Source organism: Hibiscus syriacus, unplaced genomic scaffold (assembly GCF_006381635.1).
Source record: "Hibiscus syriacus cultivar Baekdansim isolate YM2019G1 unplaced genomic scaffold, ASM638163v2 tig00002237_pilon, whole genome shotgun sequence".
NCBI lineage: Eukaryota > Viridiplantae > Streptophyta > Magnoliopsida > Malvales > Malvaceae > Hibiscus > Hibiscus syriacus.
In genome coordinates, this window is record NW_024061918.1 from 6,260,149 (window position 1) to 6,281,003 (window position 20,855).

Here is a 20,855-nt window from a genome sequence, read left to right on the forward strand (position 1 = left end):
TTTGGTACATTTCAATACCTAAACTTTCAATTTTTTCAAAACTTAACGTTAAAACTTGAGCGAGATACTAAAATGAAACAAAAATTAAAGTTTTTAACGGAGGGGTACTAAAATAAAACAAAAATCAAACTTTTAAGTATGATTTTGATTTTGAAACTGAATTGAAAGTTTATATACTAAAACCGACCAAAACTAATAGTTTAGGTAATAAATCCGTAGTTTATCCTAAAATTATATATATGCCCTTTTTCTAATTTTCTTTAAAAACCTATTGTCTCGTCTTTTTCTCTTCTGACCCAAACCTTAAGGTAAAATTTTAAACATATTCACTCGTCTTCTTCTCTTCTCTTCTGACCCAAGCTTAACTTGAATATTGATTTCTACTTTGAATCATAAGATTTTGATTTATATTCAATATGCATCTACATTGCTCTGTTATATTTGATTTTCTATTTTTAGTCCTACTAATTTACTTTGTCGAGAAGGACTGTGTATTTAAAGCTCTCAATTTATCTATTTTTCTATTATACCTGCTATTTGAGACCGTTATTGAATGTATATTTATATGTAATTCTTATGATAGATAAAGAAGATATTGAGGGCATGTTCGTTATGATGGGTGCATGTCAAGATTAAGAATATATTGAGGGTATTTCATTAGTCATTTAAATCATAACTACCTTTGGAAATAGTAGTGAATCTTCGGTTGATAAATGAGTTGGAAAAAGAGCTCAAGGTATTAGGTGAAGACCATTGGGGATATTTGATTTCTGTATATGTTTGTGCATTGTTCTGTTGTATTTGATTTTCTGTTTTTTGATGATGTTGTTTGTTACTCTGTCTCCCTTTGTTTATTTTACTTTGTTGAGAATATATATATTTTCTTGAAAAGCTATAGGTTTAGTTATTTTTGGTTTAGGGATTGGGCCTTTGGGTTTGGGAGAATTTAAAAAAATCATTTTAACGTGCCATATTTCCCTTTTCCTTCTTCTCCACCAGCTGTTCGGTGTTTAATTTGGATTTGATTGAAGAAGGGATATGGGTAAAGTGAAAGGGAAACATAGGTTAAATATCAACTATAAGTTAGCCAAAGAGCACGTCTATCGTTCCAGAGCATCATGGAAGTTAGTACAACTGGATGACAAGTTCAAATTTCTAAAATCAGTGCATGTTATCCTTGACCTTTGTGTCGCCCCGGTGGTTGGGTGCAAGTGGCCCTGCAGTATACACCCATCGGCAGCCTTGTACTCGGTCTTGATCTTGTTCCCATTGTTCTTATACGAGGTGTTATCGCTCTCCAACAAGATATAACCAAATCCAATTGCAAGTCCAAGGTTAAATGAGTCATGAAAGAGCACAGGGTTATGGCTTTTGATGTCGTTTTGCATGATGGATCCCCTAATGTTGGTGGTGTTTGGGCTCAAGAAAAAATGAGCCAAAATACTTTGGTTATTGATTCTGTTAAGCTGGCTACCCAGTTTTTGGCCCCTAAAGGCACCTTTGTCACCAAGGTTTTTATGTCCTAAGATTACAGTTCCATTCTATATTGTCTCAAGCAGGTGATAAACAAAACCATAAGATATTCTCTCTGTGAAGTTTTGTTTTTTCCTTTGACACGCGTGTTTGGTTTGCAGCTGTTTGAGGAGGTTAAAGTTTGGAAACCACATGCTATTCGCCCAGAATCAGTTGAGACTTATGTTTTAGGGCTAAGGTATAAAGCCATAACAAAGATTGATCCACGTCTTCTTGATTTTAAACATTTGTTTTAGGGATTGATAGAACCAAAAAAGAAGGTTTTTAATTTCATTTTAGGTTTCAAAATCTCTTAACTGACTACTTTTGTTCTCCTATTGATTGTATCTCTGCTCATTATTGTTCTTTCTGCCACATACTTGATGTAGGTGATTGATGTACTTAGGGTAACAAAACAGAAGAAACACCGTGATGGGTAAGTTTTCCCTTTATTATACAACAATGTTACTGCTTTGTTGATAATGATTGAACATTTTCATAGAATTGATTCCTCTGCTATATGGTTTTAAGGTTTATGTTATGCTTTGTATCTAAGTACATGCCAATTTCAGTTATGAAGACGGGGAGACAATCTCAAAGAAGATGTCTACTGCTTCTGATTTCATTTGGTCTGATTCTCCTCTCGAAATCCTAGGTTCAGTTACTACCATAACCTTTGGGGATCCAACTTCATTGCCTATTAAGGATCACAGTTCTACCACAAAAGAAGTGATTATCTTTTACAGTATTGATAATCATTACCTTCGTTAATACTTGTCATTACTTACTTTGTTGCTGTAATGACAGGTCAAAGTTTTTTGTGATGATTTGCGAGTTCTACGAAAGCATGATTTCAAGAATCTTTTGAAGTAAGAAACATAATCCTTTTCAGATTTTCCCTTTTGAGTTTTCTAGTCTAAACAATTTGTGGCAATATGAAAATATGTGAAAGTTAAGCTATAATCAGTGCACTGGGTCCTTGATCTTTTGAGAGGAGCTTGATTTGAATTCCTATTGTTCATCAGATGAAAATATGTTAGATTTATGTGCATGAATGTGATGTGTATTGATTACCTTGATTTAGGTGGCGGATGCAATTGAGAAAAGCTCTGTCTCCTTCAGAAAAGGCTACTCCTCCAACGCCTACTATTTCCAAAGGTAATTACGATTTAAATGACTAATGAAATACCCTTAATATCTTCTTAATCTTGACATGCACCCATCATAACAAACATGCCCTCAATATCTTCTTAATCCATCATAAGAATTACATATAAATATACATTCAATAACGGTCTCAAATAGCAGTATAATAGAAAAATAGATAAATCGAGAGCTTTAAATACACAGTCCTTCTCGACAAAGTAAATCAGTAGGACTGAAAACAGAAAATCAAATATAACAGAGCAATGTAGATGCATATTGAATATAAATCAAAATCTTATGACCCAAAGTAGAAATCAACATTCAAGTTAAGCTTGGGTCAGAAGAGAAGAGAAGAGAAGAAGACGAGTGAATAGGTTTAAAAAATCTACCTTAGGGTTTGGGTTAGAAGAGAAAAAGACGAGACAATAGGTTTTTAAAGAAAATTAGAAAAAGGGGCATATATATAATTTCAGGATAAACTACGGATTTAGTACCTAAACTATTAGTTTTGTTCGGTTTTAGTATCTAAACTTTCAATTCAGTTTCAAAATCATACCTAAAAGTTTGATTTTAGTTTTATTTTAGTACTCCTCCGTTAAAAACTCTAATTTTTGTTTTATTTTAGTATATCGTTCAAGTTTTAACGTTAAGTTTTGAAAAAATTGAAACTTTGGGTATTAAAATATACCAAAACTGATAGTTTAGGTACTAAACACGTTAAGTTTTTAACGTCGGGTACTAAAATGAAATAAAAATTAAACACTAGGTATGATTTTGAAAAAATTGAAAGTATAAATACTAAAACGGACCAAAACTGATAACTTAGTTACTGAATGTGTAGTTTACCCATAATTTTATTTGAATAAAACATCAAAATCAAAGTTTAATTCCTAACAAATATTTTTAACTTATATACAAGTTGACACCTGAAGTTTTTATCCCTTTTCAAATCGGTATATGATTCTTTTTCCCCCTCAAATTAGTGTTAAAAAATTGGTGTTCCATTCTCACAACGATTCAAATTGTGACATATAAAACTAATTATGGCACTACAAGAAATTTCTACTATTGTGACAAATTTAATTTTGTCAAAATTAATTTTGTCACTATTAATAGCTTTTTGGTGACAAAATTAATAATCGTCGCATTAAATTAAAAAAAGATATACAATTATGACAAAAGCTAAAATCGTCATAATAATTTGTCACGATTAGAAAATATGTGTAACATATACTGACAAAATAAATTTTATTACGAATTTTTATCACAAATGTTTCCCTCCAATTTTTTGGCGCCAAATTAAAGGCATATAGTGACAAATTTTGCAACTAAAAGTTTTAGTAATTATGACAAAAAAATTGTCACAACAAATAATGAGATTTAGATTTGTTGTGACAAATTTTGTTTGTGATTATATATTTTAATTATAGTGACAAAATGTATAGTCATAAATGATTATATCCAATTTTTTGTACAAAAACAAAATCATATAGTGACATGATTTGTAATTATAAGTTATAATTATTGTTACAAAAAAAATTGTCACAACAAATAATGAAATTCAAGTTTTTAGTAAAAAATATTTTTCATTATATGTTTTAATTATAATGACAAAATATATTGTCACAAAGAGTTCTCTCCAAATTTTTTGCGCCAAAAAAATCATATATTGACAAATATTGTAACTATAAGTGTTAATAATTATTATAAAAAAATATTGCCACAAATAATGATATTCACATTGTGACAAATTATATTTGTAGTTATAAATTTTAGTTATAGTGATAGCATATTTGTCATAATTATTTTTCTCCACTTTTTTGTTTCAAAAGTTATATTGACAATTTTTTTATAATTATTTATAGTTATTGTTATAGGAAAAAATTATCACATCAAATAATAAAATTCAAGTTTTTTGTAATTAATTATTTTTATACTTATATATTTTAATCATTATAAAAAAATTATACTATAAGAACTATTTCTCTATATTTTTAGTGTCAAAAAGTTATTAGTAACAAAATATATTGTAATTAATAAAATTTAAGTTTTTGTAATTAATTATTTTGTAGTTATATATTTTAATCATTATGAAAACTTATACTATTAGAAATATTTCTCCCTATTTTTTGGTGCAAAAATGTTATATAGTGACAAGTTTTGTAACTATATGTAATAGTTACTGTTATAGAAAAATTATCATAATTTTTTTTCATTTTTTAAATTAATAAAAAATTTAAGTTTTTTGTAAAACAATTATGTTTGCAGCTATATATTTAATTATAATGAAAAATATATTATATTATAAAAAACAAATGTTCAAAAATTTATTTTTTATGATAATATAATATAATTAATGGCATTTTCAAATAAAATAACAACAAAAATATATTATCAAAAAGTTGAGGGGCTTGTTTATTAAAAAAAATCATTATTTTAAATTTAAAATCTAAAATACACAAAAAATAAAATATAAAAAATAGTAAAAATGAAAATTAAATTGTTAAAAAATTGAACAATATATATATTGAATTAAGAATCAACAAGCTAACTTAAGCCCTCAGGTAAGGCGGTCCGTGTAAGTCTTGAACAATATATATTAACCATAGTTGGGTAAATTTCCTATTAGATTTTTTACATTAAGTTTAGGTAAAGTTTACTTCCGTATATCATGTTATATTCACTACAATACTCTTCTTAGTGTATAACTATTTTTATATTTGTTATTATATAGTTTCATAATGGTTAATGATAGAAGTTGTTGGTTAAAGGGTCACGTTAATTGTTTTTTTCTAAGTTTGAGGGTTGCATTGAATGCAACAATAATTTGATGGCCAAATTGTTTTTTTTTTAAAATGTACAAGAGCCTTACGTATTTTTTTTTGAAAATTAATATAAATTAAATAATATTAATCAGGTATCGATGACTCGAAAACGGGTACCTAGGTTTTATTTAGGAGGGAAATTTCTCTCTATTTGATTTTAAAGGAAATTAATTTTTAAGGGAACTGGTTTTTAAAGAAATTATTTGTATTTATTTTATAAATACTTTTTTAGAACCCTCAATTTAATCGTTTCAGTCCATTATTCCAACTTTATATTTCTTCTTCATCGTGAAGGCAAAAAATAAAACAACGAGTTTTTTCTTTGATATTATGTCTAATTACTCTAGTAGGGATTTATTTAAAGAAATCTAACCTAAGGATTTGATCTAAAATTAGATTCTATGACTACATGAGAAGAATATAAATTATCCAACAAAATTAAATGCAATAAAAAGAACCAAGAGATTAAAATGTAATAAAATAAAAAGGCAATAGTTAATTAAAAATAAAACATAATAGCATAAATGATGACTAGATTGTACTAAAACAAAACAGTGAGCCACGATCAGAAATAGTAAAGAAACATTCAGTGACCAAATTAAAAGAAAGAAAAACAAGGGACAACATATGAAAATACGTGAGAATACAAGGACCAGTATATTAATTAGACCAAAACTTTTAGGAGAACACAAAAACCCTAGCCTTTCACGCGTTTTGTTTTCAACTTGGCCAGTTCTCCTCTTTGTGCGCCGCATCTACCTTCATTTCGCCTCCCCTGTTGCAAATAAATGAATTTGAAACCTTCATTTTCATCTACCTTTCATCTTCTCCATTTTCTATGCTACGATCCCATCATTTCGCCTCTCCTCCTCTTCAAAGGTTTTCAACTATTCCTAACTACAAAACTGGTATGTCTGCCATTCATTTTGATGCTTCATCATCTTTGTTGGTGTTTCATTCACGGTTTGCTACATGTATGCATGCATGTTAATTTTCATTCGTTTTCGTTAACATATTCTTAAAAGAGTTTGGGATTTTTTTTCGTTAACATGGTTTGTATTGTTTTTGTTTGCTTTTTAGGTTATGAGAATAATTCATGCCATTCTCTTTGATGGAACTGTTGTCACAGATGTTGAGGTATATTTGTTAATTTGTACATCGCTCTCCTGTGTTGGAAGTATACTTGGCCTAATTTGATGAATGTTGCACTTTTTTTTAACAAACTCCAATTCTATTTAAATAGTATTTTCCACGAGTCGTTTAGCAATTTTCGAATCTCAGAAGGGACTGACGAGTCCTACAACTTATATTTCAGCAAACGAGAGTCGCTAGGTACACTTAACAGAGGCACATACAAACACATAAATCTCAATGAATTGGGTGTGGATTGAACTTTACAGATTCTCTATAGATGAGCTCCTTAATGTTTTCTTCTGTAACAGATGGTTGCTCGAAATCAAAACTGAATGGCCTTGGGCAAACAGGCTCCACGTTGATGTCGTGAAAAGGTGCCAAGTAAGGGTGGCATAGAGCCTCGTCGACTGTAATGCGCATATGAATTTTGCAATGAGAAGAGTGTTGTTATAAGTTGTTAGGCTGTAATCTAGATGGAAGTAAAGGATAACAAATATGGTAATAAAGCGGGTAAAACAAAAGACAACTTAGGTACACTAGCATTGAATCTGAGAAGTTGCAAACCATCATTTCTTTTCATAATTTGGAGTCCTGAATATTGTTAGATTTGGAAACAAATTATAATATGTAATCACTACAAGTTTCTATAGGCTTAGACTTAGATTTGACACAAGTGTCAGATACGGATTTATGGTATGACATAGGTGCATTATAAAAAAAAAGTGTTTTCATGTATTTTTGGAGGGTCAACATAGTCTATAGGCATAAAAGGTGTGCTTATTTGTACAAAATGAGTTTAATTGAAGTGCTATCTGGTGCTATTATATTTAAGCACAAGTCCAAAAGAGTATACTTTTAAAATATCTTTAATTGATCCTTAAAAAAAAATTCATTAAATGAAAAATCTTTTTTTCTTCCTCTTGTTTCTCTTTGTTCTACTCTTTTCTAATTTGCTTGTGAGAAACTTGCTGACAGGTACGGTGAAAGCATGGTCACCAACAGCAAAGAGCATGGCACCAGCTGGATGCACCTGCTGTTAAGGCAGATAAGGACCGTTGCATGCGTAGCAAGGAGAGGAAGATTGTTAAAATATTATTATATTATGAAATTAAGGAAAAATAATCATATAATATTTCAAAGAGAATAACAAACAATTTAAAAGAACAAATACTAAAATCATAAGATTTTAATATGAAAGGTTAAATATATTTTATTATTATAAATAGGACTAATTAATAAATATATAAAATTGAAGTATTAATTATTATTATATGTCACTATTCTATCTAATATTTAACGACGAGCTGACTTATTTGTAATAATATTTAATTGAGTGATATATCTATAATTTGTATGTAATTAAGTGACCTTGTATGTAATTTACCCTAACTTTTATATATCTGACAAATGGGTGCACAGTTGTATTTATTATACAATACTGTTAATCCTACAATTATAGATACTCATAAATTAAAATTATAATCAATAGATTGAAAAAGAATTAATTGCATCATATGTCTTCAAAGCATGATTCTTATTTTAAATAATCTCTAAATTTTTAAATGTTTTAATTTCACCTCTAAATTATGATTATCTTTGAAATTAGTTCTTAAATTTTTAAACATTTCATTTTCATCTCAAACTATGACTTTCATTCTAATTGGTCCCCAAAACTTTTGAACATTCCAATTTCATCTAAAAACTATATATATCACTAATCATGTCCTTTGTTAGTAAAATCGTTAGGCCAAGTTATATATTATATGTTAAAAAATTTAGATTAAATTGTGGTTGAAAATAATCACATATATGTATGGATTTAGGGATGAAATTTGAATATTCAAAGTTTAGGGACTAATTTAAAAGGGGGTCATAGTGTAGTAATGAAATTAAAATATTCAAAAGTTTAAGGACAATTTAGATTGGAGTCATAGTTTAAGGATGGATTAAAATATTTAAAAGTTTAGGAACCAATTTAAAAAGAATAATATTTTGGGGACATATGACACAATTAATTCAGTAGTTAATTAAAGGATATTATTATTTTTAAATATAAATAATAATAGTAATAACTATTATACATCATACCGAAATTAAAGTGAAAAGAAATAAAGGTTCACAAGAAAGGGTATAGGACCACATATTATTATTCTTTTTTTGTTTTTCTTTTTATTTTTTATTTTTTGAATGGGATCCAATACATCCGACTTCGACAGTTGCATTTGAGGGAAGGTCATCGAACCCCTAATCGAACTTGAACCAATTTGGGGTGACATAACCCCATCATTATTAAGAGCGACCCACCCCAAATCCGGCGGGCACCATTGAACATGTGAAGAGGTTTGCAGTCTGTGTGAACTCGAATGGGTGCACAATCATCGTAAGTTTGCTCCAGGATATGCTGACTTGAAGTATAGCTTCCGGACAAGGAGAAACTTGAAAAAACGAGAAGATTTCGAGCCTTCCAAATCTGCCAGACCAAGGAGGCGAAAAAAATGCACAAAGGGCCATTGGATGCGACACAGCGGGAAGAATAACTAATATTTTCCATAAGCCAAGCTTCACGATCGAAATCAAAGAAAGAGGGAAAGGGGTGAGCTTGGAGGAGTCTCGTCCAATTGCTCCGAGCTGTGATGCAATCGAAGGATATGGTGCAAAGTTTCATTCTCGACTCGACACAAACAGCAAGAGGAATCATTTCCCAGACCTCGTCAGTATCGGTTAGAGTTGGTGAGCACTCTATTTCTGATGGTGAGCCATAGAAAACTCCTAGTTCGTTCCAAATTACATACTAACAAGGATTCGTAGCGGCCCAGGAGAGAGCATAAGGATTTATAAGGGCTTGAAACAGTGAAAATCCTCTTTGGTGAAACGACCAATAAACAATATCCTAACCAACCGCAAAAGATGGAGCAATAATATTTTCATATGATGATAGCTGTCGGGTCCAAAGAGAGTGTTCAAAAGATCCAATCCCAGCAACCATCTGAAGACATATCAGAAACAGTTAAGGAAACATCCATCGAAAAGTTAGTCATTGCAACGTTGAGGAGTGAGCCAATCGGGGGAACCCAATTATCAGTTCAAAAATTAATAGAGCGCCCGTCACCCACTGACCAAGCCAAATTGGTGTAGAAAGAACGCTATACGTTGCCAAACTACGCCACGGGATTAGAACAAGTGGAATGGTAGATCAAAAATGGGCATAGTTCAGTCTTATATTCTCTCGCATGAGGAAGATCCAGAAAATCGAGGGAGATAATGATCATTGCAAATTTTGAAGAGGATAGCAATGTTCTGAAAATTTTGAGAGGATAGCAATGTTCTGAAAATTTATTCGATGAAGGCCCTGACCGCCTGTATGGAGAGGTTGACAGAGGTCTTCCCATTTAACTAGAGTGATGGGATTAGTCGAGGAGGGGAGCCCCAAATAAGCCACAAAAATAACTGTTAATAATTATTATAAAAAACATATTACCACAAAAATAATGATATTCACGTTTTTGTGACAAATTATATTTGTAGTTGTAATTTAGTTATAGTGATAGCATATTGTATAATTATTTTTCTCCACTTTTTTGTTTCAAAAGTTATATTGACAATTTTTATAATTATAATTTATAGTTATTGTTATAGGAAAAATTATCACATAAAATATAAAATTCAAGTTTTTTGTAATTAATTATTTTTATACTTATATATTTTAATCATTATAAAAAATTATACTATCAGAACCATTCTCTCTATTTTTAGTGTCAAAAAAGTTATATAGTAACAAATATATTGTAATTAATAAAATTTAAGTTTTTTTGTAATTAATTATTTTTGTATTGTATATTTTAATCATTATGAAAATTTTACTATTAGAAATATTTCTTCCTATTTTTGGTGCAAAAATGTTATATAGTGACAAGTTTTGTAACTATATGTAATAGTTATTATTATAGAAAAAGTATCACAAATTTTTTTCATTTTTTTAAATTAATAAAAAATTTAAGTTTTTTTTGTAAAAAATTATGTTTGCAGCCATATATTTAATTATAATGATAAAAATAATATTATTATAAAAAACAAAATGTTCAAAAAATTTATTTTCTCATAATATATATATATATATATATAATTAAATGGCATTTTCAAATAAAATATAACAACAAAATATATTATCAAATAAACATAATAGCATAAAATGATGACTAAATTGTACTAAAACAAAACAGTGAGCCACGATCAAAAATAGTAAAGAAACATTTAGTGACCAAATTGAAAGAGAGGAAAACAAGGGACACATATGAAAATACGTGAGAATACAAGGGCTCGTATATTAATTAGACCAAAACTTTTAGGAGAGCACAAAAACCCTAGCCTTTCACGCGTTTTGTTTTCACTTGGCTAGTTCTCCTCTTTGTGCACCGCATCTACCTTCATATAGATTTTAAATGAAGCATAATAACGTTTAAATATTGAAGTAGTTCAGTTTTATCATTAAAATTATTAGATAAAAGAAGCATTTTGTGGAGTAAAAAAATTTAGAAGTTGCGAAATAAAATAAGAAAGAAAAATAAATTTGGATTCTAAAAGTATGATAATCCGACTGATTTGAAAGTTTTGGTACCAAAACTTTTTTAACGGAGGGTACTAAAATGAAACAAAAATAAAACTTTTAGGTATGATTTTGAAACTAAATTGAAAGTTTAGATACTTAAATTGACTAAAACTAATAGTTTAGGTACTAAATCCGTAGTTTATCCTAAAATTATATATAGGCATTTTTTTCAAATTTTCTTTAAAAACCTATTGTCTCGTCTTTTTCTCTTCTGACCCAAACCTAAGGTAATTTTTTAAACCTATTCACTCGTCTTCTTCTCCTCTTCTGACCCAAGCTTAACCTGAATATTGATTTCTACTTTGGGTCATAAGATTTTGATTATATTCAATATGCATCTACATTGATCTGCTATATTTGATTTCTACTTTCGATCCTACTGGTTACTTTGTCGGGAAGGATTGTGTATTTAAAGCTCTCGATTTATCTATTTTTCTATTACACTGCTATTTGAGACCGTTATTGAAGGTATGTTTATATGTAATTCTTATGATGGATTAAGAAGATATTGAGGGCATGTTTGTTATGATGGGTGCATGTTAAGATTAAGAAGATATTGAGGGCATTTCATTAGTCATTTAAATCATAATTACCTTTGGAAATAGTAGTAAATCTTCGGTTGATAAATGAGTTGAGAGAAAGAGCTCAAGGTATTAGGTGAAGACCATGGAGGATATTTGATTTATGCCTCTGTTTGTGCATTTCTCTTCTATATTTGATTTTTGTTTATTCGTAGAGTGGTTACAGAAGCAGTACAAGCAGGCATGTTTGACGATTTTATAGGCACCTCTGCAGAGCCCAGTTGCCAAACCTGGAAGTGGTTTGAAGACTGGCGGTAGCAATATGGGCGGTGGCGGAGGTAGCGGTAACGGAAACAAGAGAAAGAATAAAGGAAAGAAACAATGGTAAGCAATCATCAAGCGACTCGAAGGCATTGATGATTAGAAAGTCCCCTTGTAAGCATAAAACATGCAGATTTTGTATAGCATTTTATCTTCATCCTAACTTCAAATAAATAGATATGGAGGATTATACTGATTTAAAATGCATGGCAAGAATAGCTGACAATAGCTATATAACAATAGGAGAGGTTTTGCTTTGAAATGAGTGGTTTTCATCAGTGGAATTATACGTCAAATGTGCTTGGGCTTGGGCGGGTCAGGTCAATAGTTTTTGGTTAATTCGGGTTTTATATTTTGGGGTCATTTTGATTCGGGTCAATTTCAATTTAGAATTGTTGAGTTTAGGTCATTTGGGGTTGAGGTTGTTTTCAAGGTATTTCATTACGTATTCATATCATTTCGAGTTTAGGTCAAGTTCGGAGTTGGGGTGGTTTGTTTACGTTTGAATTAGGCCAAAATGAAATTATAATAAAACCAAAATTTTAATTCGTTATTAGTCTCTAAACTATATGTAAGTTGTTTAATTTTTTTTACTTTAATTTGGTTATTTTTAGGAGTTGTAATTTAATTTTTCGTGTCATTTGAGTCTTGACTAAAATTTTAAATTAAAAGTCTAGAGGTTAATTTTGACTAAATAAAGTATGGGAATAAATATATAACTTTACGTATAATACAAATGACGATGTTGGAATTTCACTGTCTAATAATTCTATAGTGCAAATCTTAAACTAGGATGGTACGAGCATTAATATATATTTAATATTTAAATATGAAAAATATAACATTCTTTGAACTTGATCAATTAAGCTTAAAATTAGAGGTTTGATCTTGTTTTAATATTAGTTTTGAGTTTAAAGTTTGATTAAAAAGCTAACGTATATAAACACATTTAAAGATTATATTATAAAAATTACCAAACACAAGGACTAAAAAGTAAAGTTTATCTCATTTAACAAAATTTCACTTGTGAAAGACTTGAACTACACTTAAATTGTAGGAGTATATTATTTGGGGACCTTCCCGTAATTTGAAAATAATATTGAGGGCAAAAACGATGAATTTACTAAAAATACGTGAGGTCAAAACGGTGAAGTGCAAAATAAATATCGGCTGCTGTCCCGAAGTGAATTCTCAGTAGCAGAACAGAAGGAAAACGAAGTCTTTCGCATCATTCTCGATCCTCTGGGTAAATCCTTTTCCTTTTTTTTTATTTAATTTTTGTTTATCATTGCAGTCCAGTGATTATCATCAATCCGCTTTTCATTTATTTAAACTGTATATAACTGTTTCTGTTTGAAGGATTTGTCGATGCTTAGATCTAATACGATCCATAGGTTTCAATCATCTTGGATGTGAGAAGATTAGGTTAATTTTTCTTATTTTATTTCGTAATTTGTACTAATTACTTCAAATTTTGGAATTTTGATATATCATCTTTTTGAATCCAATCCCAAAAGCTGCCGCCCTTACTTCTCTTGGGTTATTGGAATGGTAAAGTTAGCTCTTTTTTGGTTCTCTCCAACATGCCTATGGATTTGGATTATTTAGTTTCTATGGTTGCTTCTTGAGCAAATCTCGCTTTTTATTGTTTCTTCGAGTTGATTCGAAAAACCTTGTTAATGTTCCTTTGGGATTCTTGGGTTGATGTTCCTATGCTTGTTCCAACTTCCAAGTGTTTGTCTTCTGCTTCATTAGGTAATTCCCTTGCAAGTTGCAACTTGGGAAAAATCAATCTTTAGGTATGATTTGAAACTGAATTGAAAGTTTAGATACTAAAAATCGACCAAAACTAATAGTTTAGGTACTAAATCCGTAGTTATCCTAAAATTATATATAGGCCATTTTTTCTAATTTCTTTAAAAACCTATTGTTTCGTCTTTTTCTCTTCTGACCCAAACCCTAAGGTAAATTTTTTAAACCTATTCACTCGTCTTCTTCTCCTCTTCTGACCCAAGCTTAACCTGGATATTGATTTCTACTTTGGGTCATAAGATTTTGATTTATATTCAATATGCATCTACATTGCTCTGCTATATTTGATTTTCTATTTTCGGTCCTACTGGTTTACTTTGTCGAGAAGGACTGTGTATTTAAAGCTCTCGATTTATCTATTTTCTATTACATGCTATTTGAGACCGTTATTGAAGGTATGTTTATGTAATTCTTATGATGGATTAAGAAGATATTGAGGGCATGTTTGTTATGATGGGTGCATGTCAAGATTAATAAGATATTGAGGGTATTTCATTAGTCATTTAAATCGTAGTTACCTTTGGAAATAGTAGTGAATCTTCGGTTGATAAATGAGTTGGAGAAAGAGCTCAATGTATTAGGTGAAGAAGACCATGGAGGATATTTGATTCTGCCTTGTTTGTGCATTGCTCTGTTGATTTTCTGTTTTTTGATGATTCTGTTTGTTACTCTGTCTCCCTTTGTTATTTTGCTTTTTTGAGAAGATATATATTATTTTGAATAGGTTTAGTTATTTTTGGTTAGGGATTAAGCCTTTGTGTTGGGAGAATTAAAAAAAAACATTTTAACGTTCCATATTTCCCTTTTCCTTCTTCTCCACCAGCTGTTGGCGTTTAATTTGGATTTAATTGAAGAGGTAATATGGGTAAAGTGAAAGGGAAGCATAGATTAGATATCTACTATAAGTTAGCCAAAGAACACGGCTACCGTTCCAGAGCATCATGGAAGTTAGTACAACTGGATGACAATTTTAGATTTCTAAAATCAGCGCATGCTGTCCTCGACCTTTGCTGCTCCGGTGGTTGGATGCAAGTGGCCGTGCAACATACACCCATCGGCAGCCTTGTACTCGGTCTTGATCTTGTTCCCATTGCTCCTATACGAGGTGCCATCGCTCTCCAACAAGACATAACCAAATCCGATTGCAAGTCCAAGGTTAAACGAGTCATGGAAGAGCACAGGGTTATGGCTTTTGATGTCGTTTTGCATGATGGATCCCCTAATGTTGGTGGTTCTTGGGCTCAAGAAAATGAGCCAAAATACTTTGGTTATTGATTCTGTTAAGCTGGCTACCCAGTTTTTGGCCCCTAAAGGCACCTTTGTCACCAAGGTTTTTAGGTCCCAAGATTACAGTTCCGTTCTATATTGTCTCAAGCAGGTGATAAACAAAACCATAGGATATATCTCTCTGTGAAGTTTTGTTTTTTTCCTTTGACACGCGTGTTTGGTTTGGTCTGCAGCTGTTTGAGGAGGTTAAAGTTTGGAAACCACATGCTAGTCGCCCAAAATCAGCTGAGACTTATGTTTTGGGGCTAAGGTATAAAGCCCCGGCAAAGATTGATCCACGCCTTCTTGATTTCAAACATCTGTTTCAGGGATCGATAGAACCACAAAAGAAGGTTTTTTAATTTCATTTTAGGTTTCAAAATCTCTTAACTGACTACTTTTGTTATCCTATTGATTGTATCTCTGCTCATTATTGTTCTTTCTGCCACATACTTGATGTAGGTGATTGATGTACTTAGGGTAACAACAGAAGAGACACCGTATGGGTAAGTTTTCCCTTTATCATACAGCAATGTTACTGCTTTGTTGATAATGATTGAACATTTTTATTGAATTGATTCCTCTGCTATCTGGTTTTAAGGTTTATGTTATGCTTTGTTTCTAAGTACATGCCAATTTCAGTTATGAAGACGGGGAGACAATCTCAAAGAAGATGTCTACTGCTGCTGATTTCATTTGGTCTGATTCCCTCTCGAAATCCTAGGTTCAGTTACTACCATAACCTTTGGGGATCCAGCTTGCCTATAAGGATCACAGTTCTACCACAGAAAGGTGATTATCTTTTATAGTATTGCTAATCATTACCTTCTTTAATACTTGTCATTACTTACTTTGTTGCTTTATTGACAGGTCAAAGCTCTTTGTGATGATTTGCGAGTTCTACGAAAGCAGGATTTCAAGCATCTTTTGAAGTAAGAAACATAATCCTTTTCAGATTTTCCCTTTTGAGTTTTCTAGTCTAAACAATTTGTGGCAATATGAAAATATGTGAAAGTTAAGCTATAATCAGTGCACTGGGTCCTTGATCTTTTGAGAGGAGCTTGATTTGAATTCCTATTGTTCATCAGATGAAAATATGTTAGATTTATGTGCATGAATGTGATGTGTATTGATTACCTTGATTTAGGTGGCGGATGCAATTGAGAAAAGCTCTGTCTCCTTCAGAAAAGGCTACTCCTCCAACGCCTACTATTTCCAAAGGTAATTACGATTTAAATGACTAATGAAATACCCTTAATATCTTCTTAATCTTGACATGCACCCATCATAACAAACATGCCCTCAATATCTTCTTAATCCATCATAAGAATTACATATAAATATACATTCAATAACGGTCTCAAATAGCAGTATAATAGAAAATAGATAAATCGAGAGCTTTAAATACCAGTCCTTCTCGACAAAGTAAATCAGTAGGACTGAAACAGAAACAAATATAACAGAGCAATGTAGATGCATATTGAATATAAATCAAAATCTTATGACCCAAAGTAGAAATCAACATTCAAGTTAAGCTTGGGTCAGAAGAGAAGAGAAGAGAAGAAGACGAGTGAATAGGTTTAAAAAATCTACCTTAGGGTTTGGGTTAGAAGAGAAAAAGACGAGACAATAGTTTTTAAAGAAAATTAGAAAAAGGGGCATATATATATTTTCAGGATAACTACGGATTTAGTACCTAAACTATTAGTTTTGTTCGGTTTTAGTATCTAAACTTTCAATTCAGTTTCAATCATACCTAAAGTTTGATTTTAGTTTTATTTTAGTACTCCTCCGTTAAAAACTCTAATTTTTGTTTTATTTTAGTATATCGTTCAAGTTTTAACGTTAAGTTTTGAAAAAATTGAAACTTTGGGTATTAAAATATACCAAAACTGATAGTTTAGGTACTAAACACGTTAAGTTTTTAACGTCGGGTACTAAAATGAAATAAAAATTAAACACTAGGTATGATTTTGAAAAAATTGAAAGTATAAATACTAAAACGGACCAAAACTGATAACTTAGTTACTGAATGTGTAGTTTACCCATAATTTTATTTGAATAAAACATCAAAATCAAAGTTTAATTCCTAACAAATATTTTAACTTATATACAAGTTGACACCTGAAGTTTTTATCCCTTTTCAAATCGGTATATGATTCTTTTTCCCCCTCAAATTAGTGTTAAAAAATTGGTGTTCCATTCTCACAACGATTCAAATTGTGACATATAAAACTAATTATGGCACTACAAGAAATTTCTACTATTGTGACAAATTTAATTTTGTCAAAATTAATTTTGTCACTATTAATAGCTTTTTGGTGACAAAATAAATAATCGTCGCATTAAATTAAAAAAAGATATACAATTATGACAAAAGCTAAAATCGTCATAATAATTTGTCACGATTAGAAAATATGTGTAACATATACTGACAAAATAAATTTTATTACGAATTTTTATCACAAATGTTTCCCTCCAATTTTTTGGCGCCAAATTAAAGGCATATAGTGACAAATTTTGCAACTAAAAGTTTTAGTAATTATGACAAAAAAATTGTCACAACAAATAATGAGATTTAGATTTGTTGTGACAAATTTTGTTTGTGATTATATATTTAATTATAGTGACAAAATGTATAGTCATAAATGATTATCTCCAATTTTTTGTACAAAAACAAAATCATATAGTGACATGATTTGTAATTATAAGTTATAATTATTGTTACAAAAAAAATTGTCACAACAAATAATGAAATTCAAGTTTTTAGTAAAAAATATTTTTCATTATATGTTTTAATTATAATGACAAAATATATTGTCACAAAGAGTTCTCTCCAAATTTTTTGCGCCAAAAAAATCATATATTGACAAATATTGTAACTATAAGTGTTAATAATTATTATAAAAAAATATTGCCACAAAATAATGATATTCACATTTTTGTGACAAATTATATTTGTAGTTATAAATTTTAGTTATAGTGATAGCATATATTGTCATAATTATTTTTCTCCACTTTTTTGTTTCAAAAGTTATATTGACAATTTTTATAATTATAATTTATAGTTATTGTTATAGGAAAAAATTATCACATCAAATAATAAAATTCAAGTTTTTTGTAATTAATTATTTTTATACTTATATATTTTAATCATTATAAAAAAATTATACTATAAGAACTATTTCTCTATATTTTTAGTGTCAAAAAGTTATATAGTAACAAAATATATTGTAATTAATAAAATTTAAGTTTTTTGTAATTAATTATTTTTGTAGTTATATATTTTAATCATTATGAAAACTTATACTATTAGAAATATTTCTCCCTATTTTTTGGTGCAAAAATGTTATATAGTGACAAGTTTTGTAACTATATGTAATAGTTACTGTTATAGAAAATTATCATAATTTTTTTTCATTTTTTAAATTAATAAAATTTAAGTTTTTTGTAAAACATTATGTTTGCAGCTATATATTTAATTATAATGATAAAATAATTATTATTATAAAAAACAAAATGTTCAAAAATTTTATTTTTTCTGATAATATATATATATAATTAAATGGCATTTTCAAATAAAATATAACAACAAAAATATATTATCAAAAAGTTGAGGGGCTTGTTTATTTATTAAAAAATCATTATTTTAAATTTAAAATCTAAAATACACAAAAAATAAAATATAAAAAATAGTAAAAATGAAAATTAAATTGTTAAAAAATTGAACAATATATATATTGAATTAAGAATCAACAAGCTAACTTAAGCCCTCAGGTAAGGCGGTCCGTGTAAGTCTTGAACAATATATATTAACCATAGTTGGGTAAATTTCCTATTAGATTTTTTACATTAAGTTTAGGTAAAGTTTACTTCCGTATATCATGTTATATTCACTACAATACTCTTCTTAGTTGTATAACTATTTTTAATATTTGTTATTATATAGTTTCATAATGGTTAATGATAGAAGTTGTTGGTTAAAGGGTCACGTTAATTGTTTTTTTCTAAGTTTGAGGGTTGCATTGAATGCAACAATAATTTGATGGCCAAATTGTTTTTTTTTTAAAATGTACAAGAGCCTTACGTATTTTTTTTGAAATTAATATAAATTAAATAAATATTAATCAGGTATCGATGACTCGAAATACGGGTACCTAGGTTTTATTTAGGAGGGAAATTTCTCTCTATTTGATTTTAAAGGAAATTAATTTTTAAAGGGAAACTGGTTTTTAAAGAAATTTATTTGTATTTATTTTATAAATACTTTTTTAGAACCCTCAATTTAATCGTTTCAGTCCATTATTCCAACTTTATATTTCTTCTTTCATCGTGAAGGCAAAAATAAAACAACGAGTTTTTTCTTTGATATTATGTCTAACTAGTAGGGATTTATTTAAAAGAAATCTAAACCTAAGGATTTGATCTAAGATTCTATGACTACATTGAGAAGAATATAAATTATCCAACAAATTAAATGCAAATAAAAAGAACCAGAGATTAAAATGTAATAAAATAAAAAGGCAATAGTTAATTAAAAATAACATAATAGCATAAAATGACTAGATTGTACTAAAACAAAACAGTGAGCCACGATCAGAAATAGTAAAGAAACATTCAGTGACCAAATTAAAAGAAAGAAAAACAAGGGACAACATATGAAAATACGTGAGAATACAAGGACCAGTATATTAATTAGACCAAAACTTTTAGGAGAACACAAAACCCTAGCCTTTCACGCGTTTTGTTTTCACTTGGCCAGTTCTCCTCTTTGTGCGCCGCATCTACCTTCATTTCGCCTCCCCTGTTTGCAAATAATGAATTTGAAACCTTCATTTTCATCTACCTTTCATCTTCTCCATTTTCTATGCTACGATCCCATCATTTCGCCTCTCCTCCTCTTCAAAGGTTCAACTATTCCTAACTACAAAACTGGTATGTCTGCCATTCATTTTGATGCTTCATCATCTTTGTTGGTGTTTCATTCATGGTTTGCTACATGTATGCATGCATGTAATTTTCATTCGTTTTCGTTAACATATTCTTAAAAGAGTTTGGGATTTTTTTTCGTTAACATGGTTTGTATTGTTTTTGTTTGCTTTTTAGGTTATGAGAATAATTCATGCCATTCTCTTTGATGGAACTGTTGTCACAGATGTTGAGGTATATTTGTTAATTTGTACATCGCTCTCCTGTGTTGGAAGTATACTTGGCCTAATTTGATGAATGTTGCACTTTTTTTTAACAAACTCCAATTCTATTTAAATAGTATTTTCCACGAGTCGTTTAGCAATTTTCGAATCTCAGAAGGGACTGACGAGTCCTACAACTTATATTTCAGCAAACGAGAGTCGCTAGGTACACTTAACAGAGGCACATACAAACACATAAATCTCAATGAATTGGGTGTGGATTGAACTTTACAGATTCTCTATAGATGAGCTCCTTAATGTTTTCTTCTGTAACAGATGGTTGCTCGAAATCAAAACTGAATGGCCTTGGGCAAACAGGCCCACGTTGATGTCGTGAAAAGGTGCCAAGTAAGGGTGGCATAGAGCCTCGTCGACTGTAATGCGCATATAATTTTGCAATGAGAAGAGTGTTGTTATAAGTTGTTAGGCTGTAATCTAGATGGAAGTAAAGGATAACAAATATGGTAATAAAGCGGGTAAAACAAAAGACAACTTAGGTACACTAGCATTGAATCTGAGA

General features: G+C 29.8%; 4 long non-coding RNA genes across 5 annotated transcripts; all 4 read left to right on the forward strand.

Moving 5' to 3' along the window:
* The first annotated feature begins 6,307 nt into the window (after positions 1-6,307).
* On the forward strand, positions 6,308-7,631 carry LOC120142452. Of its 2 annotated transcripts, XR_005517856.1 has the most exons (4): positions 6,308-6,391; positions 6,564-6,620; positions 6,926-6,998; positions 7,593-7,631. It is a non-coding gene; the product is annotated as an uncharacterized LOC120142452 (long non-coding RNA). The 2 variants fall into 2 exon arrangements; XR_005517855.1 differs by lacking the exon at positions 7,593-7,631 and having other exon boundaries at positions 6,926-7,460.
* Positions 7,632-15,131: 7,500 nt separating this feature from the next.
* Positions 15,132-15,630, forward strand: LOC120142445. Its single transcript, XR_005517854.1, has 3 exons — positions 15,132-15,255; positions 15,338-15,496; positions 15,606-15,630. It is a non-coding gene; the product is annotated as an uncharacterized LOC120142445 (long non-coding RNA).
* A 375-nt stretch (positions 15,631-16,005) lies between these two features.
* Positions 16,006-16,323, forward strand: LOC120142435. Its single transcript, XR_005517848.1, has 2 exons — positions 16,006-16,075; positions 16,291-16,323. It is a non-coding gene; the product is annotated as an uncharacterized LOC120142435 (long non-coding RNA).
* A 3,731-nt stretch (positions 16,324-20,054) lies between these two features.
* LOC120142459 lies at positions 20,055-20,655 on the forward strand. The gene is made up of 3 exons (XR_005517857.1): positions 20,055-20,078; positions 20,250-20,306; positions 20,612-20,655. It is a non-coding gene; the product is annotated as an uncharacterized LOC120142459 (long non-coding RNA).
* Positions 20,656-20,855: the final 200 nt, after the last annotated feature.